This window comes from Syngnathus leptorhynchus, chromosome 2 (assembly GCF_054491065.1).
Source record: "Syngnathus leptorhynchus isolate UIUO chromosome 2, UIUO_Slep, whole genome shotgun sequence".
In the NCBI taxonomy this organism is placed as follows: domain Eukaryota; kingdom Metazoa; phylum Chordata; class Actinopteri; order Syngnathiformes; family Syngnathidae; genus Syngnathus; species Syngnathus leptorhynchus.
The window spans coordinates 6,988,029-6,994,991 of record NC_141196.1 but is presented as its reverse complement, the minus strand read 5'-3'; the positions used below and the strand labels follow the sequence as shown (position 1 = coordinate 6,994,991).

The following is a 6,963-nucleotide window of genomic DNA, read 5'->3' as shown; positions in this document are numbered from 1 at the left end:
GTGCGTATGCGTTCGCGTGCTTGTGTGTGGTTGGGGTTGTGTAAGTGTGTGTGTGGGGGGGAGGGGGTGATCTCCTGATTTCATCATAGGCAGAAAACAAGATTTCTTAATCTTGATTAGACGTCGTTCCCCCATGTGTAACATCACAATATTCCATAATGTTGCTGCACAAAGTGGACAGTGGATGGTGCTGGGGCTTGGACGGGGCCATGTGGCACAGTACTGAACAAGAAATACAATTTTTTTCTTTTTTTCAATTGAACTCACCTTAACAACATGGTCACATGACCCACATGACGTCAGATCCTCTGCTGGTAACAGAAGGCCAAAAGTGAGTTCTCCCATTTATTTTTCCACTTTTCGAAAGTTATGATTGGGTAAAGTTAAAAAAAAAAAAAGCTATGTACTTTTTTGTTGTTGTGCTGTTTGTTGATTTTCTTAGTATTTTGTTTCATCACTGCATGTGCTTATTGTCACAATGATATTAGCATAAGTGCCATATGGCTATATTTCATGGACATTGGAACCCCATTTGCAGTCGGTATTTGCAGATTCAGTATCTGCAGATGCAGATTGCAATTATAAAGATTGTCCATTACTTGATCTCTGCTGTGCCTGACTGTGGACAGCGAGGATCCACTATGTTTGCTCATTCTATGCTAAAAGCCCACCTTACTTTCACTTGAGAAACTCAAATGAGAAGCTTTAGAGCAATTAAACAATGCAAGAAAAAAAAAAACCAAACAATTTGGTGTGTTTATTATGGGTGTGGTTTGGATTAGCGGTAGTCATCTCACAAACGTGTGACCATGATGAAGTGTTCTTGAGCAAGTCACTCAACCCCCAGTTGCTCCTGATGCTATGTCATCAGTAGGTGAATGAGCAAGCAGTGTGAAGCTCCAAAGGTAGAAAAGCGCTATACAAATACAGCCCATTTAGAAGATTTAGTTGATATAAGCCATCGATGCCCTGGAATTAATATTTATCAATAATGTCATTTTTAAAAATAAAATATCTTTTTTATGCCTCTAAATTAGGAATGTCATACTGCTTCTTCTCAGACTAAAACCAGATCATATCCACTCTTTATGTACTCACCAATATAAGCACTCGTACTTCAAGTTGTTTTGATATTAAAAATGTCATTTATCACAAAGACATCCTTTCCTTTCTAAAGGATGTTGATTTGCCATTGTGTCAAACTACCATAGTATATCACCAACTACTGCTGATGAGGAAATGTTTGATCTGCTTTGCCATAAGTATATTGGTGGCTGGTATTGGAAGCCTCCACCAGTACCGATACCTTTAATTTTAGGATCTATCTTGTATCAATCAGTACTTGCCCATCCCTCCTCTTAATGACAAAATAATTATAAAGACAAGGCAATTTTGAAAGGAATACACTCTCTGGGCCCTTTATTAGACACAGGCACATGCACAGCAATAAAGTTACATTCACATTGATAATTTTCTATTTTTATTTTTTTGTCTTACACATTATTGTTTTAAATCCTCCTTCTGTCCAGCCTTGGTAGAACGCTCCACTCCGCAATATTTCCCCCCATCGTATTTCAGAATCATGTTCCATTACGCCACTATTTAATGAATATTTCACTCTCTCGGTCTGTCTTGTCACGTCGCTGCGTGAATCTGGTGGCCTTGCGTCTTTCAAAAAAATTGCAGTCACGAGCAATGAAAGGCAAGCGTACACCAGGCGGCTTTGGCAGCTCCTTGTGTCTTCAGTCTTTTTTTTTTGCAGGTATGCAGTGGGTGGGTGACAGGCAAGAGCGGAGGCAGGTAGCATGCTAAAAATCACTTCACTGGAGACCTCACATCAAAGTGGAAGCAAACCTCTTATTGATTGAACTTTCAAGCTTGGAATAAAAATACGCGGTGACATCAGAGTAGCTAAAATGTGACTGTCATGTTTTTCAAACTTGGCTGAACAACTGACTGAAAAGAAGTATTGGGCGGCGAGCGCACGCCCGTGCGCGTACACGCGTTGGCAGAAGACGACGAGCTGTCTTTGTCTTACAGGAGCCTCAAAGTCCGATTAGATTGAGAGACACGCGTGAGGGGTTTGTCAAAAATACGATGATCGACAGCACTTTGGTTGTGCTGCATGGGGACTTCTCTGGAGCGCTGTCACTGTCACCACAAAATCCGACGCGGATCTGCCGCTTGACGGGAATGCGACACGGGACTGAGACTGATCGATTCCCAAACTGACAACCTCAATCTGATTCCGCGGTGGCACTGCTTTATTTTTTTTGTGTTAGAGTAAAAAAAAGAAAGTCCCGGTTGCTTGGGTGTGTGGTATCATTTGTATGCTAAGATTTAGTGACGATGGCCTGCGCAGCCATGAAGTAAAGTCCTGCTAAAGAGCTTAGTGAAGATTTTGACCTTGACCTTTCTGGTTCCTCAGGTGTGCCAACACGTAACAAGATAATCGGGCTAGCTTTGTTGCCCCGCCCAACCAAGGATGTCAAAGGCACAACTATCTTTTTGCTTCTAAGATTGGCCCATGAGATTATCCTTAGGTTGCCTTCGACAAACTTGGTCGGACGAGGGAAAAAAAACAAAAAAAAAAACAGGGGTCGAAATGGGTTGGGCCAACAATCTGAATTATTAAACACGTCTAATATTTAGGACCAAAATTCTAGATATGTGTGGGGAAACCTGACTCTCGAGTCATTTGATTGTGTGTAGCATGTAGTCAAGAAAACACCCTGACCGAGAGAAAAAAAAAAATTAAAACAAACCCACTTGATAGATTATTATTATTATTTTTTTAACATCATTCAACAGCACTTTTCAGAAACATCCCAGATACATCATCCCATTACTGGTTGCCACCATCTGGAAGAGCCATGACCTCTTAACATTGGAATTCCTTTCATAGTCAATGAGAACGATCAATATTCACAGCTAGTGTATCGCTAATCTATCACAAGAGATTGTGAGAGGTTGACCTATTGATATTTTTTTGGCTGGTCCGAGTTTGTACCTCTGTTACCGTGTTGTTTTCCGTACATTCCACGCATGTTTTTGGTTTCTACCGCGAAAGTCGACACTCACCGCATTTTTCCCCTTCAAAGTCGCCTCCTGTTGTGCATTGTGATCACAATAGTGTCAATCTGGTACCTTCAAAGCATCATCTCCGTTTGCAGCTCTGAGTGGCCGCCTCGCCTGCGTCTCTCACTTGCGGCTTTGATGGCAGCTCTCAAAACAGCTGGACACATTGTGACACACAAAATCCAAGCAAAACAAATTATTTGTATACATTTTGGACATAGCTGACATATAACCTGGCTGCATATGAGAGACAATTTTTAAGGTCTTCTAGAAATGTTGCCATCTTGACCGCCAACCTAAATGCTTGAGTAAAAAAGACCAAATTAGACAACATATGAATCCGCTTTCAATGAGCCCTTTTGGTTTTGCAATTTAATGTTCACTCATTCTATGATGGCAAAATTTTAACAGTAAAGTAGAACCTACTTGTTAAACACTGTCATATAATTCATTCCAATTAATTATTGGACATGACACTTTTTGGGATCTGCTTAACTCCTTTTGCTTTGCCTTTCCTTTCTAATTAGCTCTAACTTTACAACCAAGTGTTTGATTATTTAGTGAACACAGCCATAACGAAACTTTTTTTTTTTTCTAAACTGAAAGTCATACATTTTTTTGTAGAATCAAATGAAAGCACCGAACAATTAATAACTTAGGTAGATCAGATGGGCTTTACATCTGCACACACTTATTAGCAGCCTTATCTGTTTTTTTATACCATTTCAACTCATTAATTAGACTCCAACTACTTAACTTTGAATAAAACAAAAAAAAAGGGGGGGGGGGGGGATATTGGGGTGTTCTAAAACTTTTGAGCAATGGAGTCTCTCGGTTAAGAAAAATGTAACGCAACAATCTTGCTTGCACATTTTGACTCCAGCGCTCCTTTGTGAAGTGACAGAGGAATCATTTTAAGTCAAGTCCTCTGCTTTGGCTGGGCCAATTCCAAAAAAGTCCTAAAAAAATGAAGATTACGTAATCTGAAGGTCAAATCTCATAGAAAAGCTTGTTTTCCCTAAATAAAATCGGACGTTTCTTTTTCTGCGTTATCACCATGTAGTGTGTATATTCTGATTGTATTTTTTGTTGTTGTTTTAACTGAAGTTTATTTATGTATTCATTTTCTTTACTCACAATTGTAATTTAGTTGATCTTATTTCTGTTTGAGAAATGTTGTCTGCAGCCGCAGTGACTCATGCCTGTTTTGTCCAGCGATATGAGCTTTGTTGAGGTGCCGGAAAAGAAAAGCTCGGCGTGGTCTCTTAACAAAGCGTCGTTTGAAGCCCTGCCAAGTGATTGGAAATAATCGAGTGACAATAATCAGATGAAAAGAGAGGCGATCTCAATAAAGTTTGTCATTCAGCCATTCAAGGCTCAATCATATCAGAGGTGTTTTGCATAACTAAGAGACACTGCTTTCTAATCCTCAAAGGGTGCGGGGGCGACTTGGCTTTGCACTGTAGTCATTCAAGGTCACAACCTGGTAGGAAATATGGGCTGCCATAGCAACACAAAGATGGCCTCTGAAGGCTTAGCATAATTCTGCCCTAATAGAAAAATAACAGCGGCAAATCCCGTCCTTAGTGAGCGCGCTTCTTTGACCCGGGCCGACTCCCACCTGTGAAGCGCCTAGTCACCAAACCCAGTCACTAAGGCTGTGCCGAGATGAAAAAGAGCCCACCTCTGGATTGGGGATGGGCGCCCTAAGCCGCCGCCGCCAAATTCTTTCCCCTCTCTGAAGCCGGAATCAGCCCTGCCGAGCGTCTAGCGGCGAGCTTTGGCTTTTTTTTTTTTTTTTTTTTGAAGGCGGACAACATGTGCTGCCAAATGAATCGTGCTCTCTATATGGCTCTCCACTTTGAAGTGCTTGAGCCACACTCTGAGAAGAAGAACTTTGGTAGAGGAAATTGGCTTCTGTGGGATAAGATCTCAGCGCGGTTTCCCTCTGTTTGGGCCAATGTTACAAAGATGAGTGCAGGGTCACAGTGGGAGCCCACGTGGCTCTAAACCTGCCCGGTAACCATGCCCTTCCCCTCTTGATTGCATCAAATCCCCCCCCCCCCCTTCCTGCATTGTTGCCAGGTACCACGGCGACCGGTGGATCCTTGTCGCTGCGAGTTGCATCCCGAGTGATGAGAATAAATTACGACGCTCCGGAGTGGGAGGCATGTAAGTACGCCGACTGCTTGTTACCATCAGCGAGGAGCCGTATACGGGATGCAGCCATGTTGGTGATATCTGGCTGCGATCAAAGGCTGCGAGGAATTATTACTGTCAGAGGCGGATATGGAAATAAAATCAGTGTCGCGTGGTACTCTAGGGTTTATTGTTGATGTTCGTCACGTAAAGGATAACGAAGTGTTTGCATGATGCAAGACTGACTGCCTGACTCAGACATTTTTTTCGCCCGTTGATACACAAAGAAGAAATATTATCGCAGATTATCTTTGGGAATGGTCTCATCTTTTGGTACAATGTTCGAAAGCAATATTGCCATTCATATCAGTTTTTATTGACACTGCCTGCGGTAGTTTTCCTTGATATTCTGACTGTCAGCGCTAATGCTATCAGGCTAACAATGTGTGGGTTGCTGAAACATTGATGCTGGGCCGCATATGGCCCGCTAGACGGACTTTGAACACCAGTGAGCGTTGCATCATACTGAGATCCGTTCCGAATAATTTGCCACCAGTAGGGCAAAGAATACAGCTATCACGATTGCTTTGAACATTTATGTAGAATCTTAAATTTTAGTTTTACGGTATCGGAAAAACATGTATATATAAAATCCGATTTGACTGATTTCCAAGAAGTTAACATGACTTCACAAGAGAATGTTATATCTGTAAATTGAATATATTTTGTTTGTTTGTTACTAAGAGTGCTTCAAATGCGATATGATTGTCATAATCTTGTGCTAATTATGTTTATTTTAATATTTGGGATTAGAGAACAGACTGATGAATTCCTGCTTGGATTTTGTTTACGACTTCTCTAGAGCTTCTTGTCTTACCAACTCACCTTATAGCTGTTAAGCAAATATGCAGAACTCATATTGATATTCTTTTTTTTACCCTTTCTATAAATACTGTAGCGAGATTAAAAAAAAAAAAAAGTCTTTGCACTTCATACCTCAGAATTCCGCTTATGGCGATGAATCTTTGGTTTCTCGTGTGCATTATGGAACGATTCTCAGCATGTCTTCCCATTAGGCAGACGGCGACTTTCATAATGACGCTACAAGGGACTCCCGTTCATTCACAGCACTTCTACAACGTGTCCGAGCGGAGTAATTAAATCAACGACGTTAAGAAGGACCGTTGGACAAGAATCCCAACTCTCGACCCTAGAGGCGACTGCACCGAACGTCCGTGTGTTAAAGCCCTCTTTGTCCATCTTATGCCCGGCACCTTTCTACATCAAAGCGGACTCGGGCGCATGTCTTAAAAGATTCACATCTCCATGAAAGAATGGCCTCTGCTCAGATATGGACACCTCTGGCCTCATTTACCGCACGCAGTCTCCTTCCTGTCTCCGGGCCTGGATCCAAGTATAGAGCGGCGATGTGACGAGATCACACAGAGAGGTGCGGGGACTTGAAGGCAAAGAGTTACTGCGCATCTTACCAGGAGTCTCCAAAGGCTTCTATTAAAACACGTTCAATATGCCGGTCAGGGCTTTCAAAGTGCTGCACAGCCTCTAGCCCCGGCAAACTCAAAGGGCAACGGTGCACACGGAGTATAAGGGGAATCAGGCTCCCATTAATTTAATGAGTCCAGGGTATTAGTATGCTCTAGCCAGCTGTGAAGTCTCCCTTTTAAGGAGTTCTAAGTCGAGATCCACCAACTTGGCGGGGACAAAGGAGGAGAGTGGATGATTCGA

General features: G+C 42.1%; 1 long non-coding RNA gene across 1 annotated transcript; it reads left to right on the top strand.

Moving 5' to 3' along the window:
• The first annotated feature begins 308 nt into the window (after positions 1-308).
• Positions 309-6,376, top strand: LOC147060493 (uncharacterized). The gene is made up of 3 exons (XR_015068323.1): positions 309-331; positions 5,164-5,250; positions 6,294-6,376. It is a non-coding gene; the product is annotated as an uncharacterized LOC147060493 (long non-coding RNA).
• The last annotated feature ends 587 nt before the right edge of the window (positions 6,377-6,963 follow it).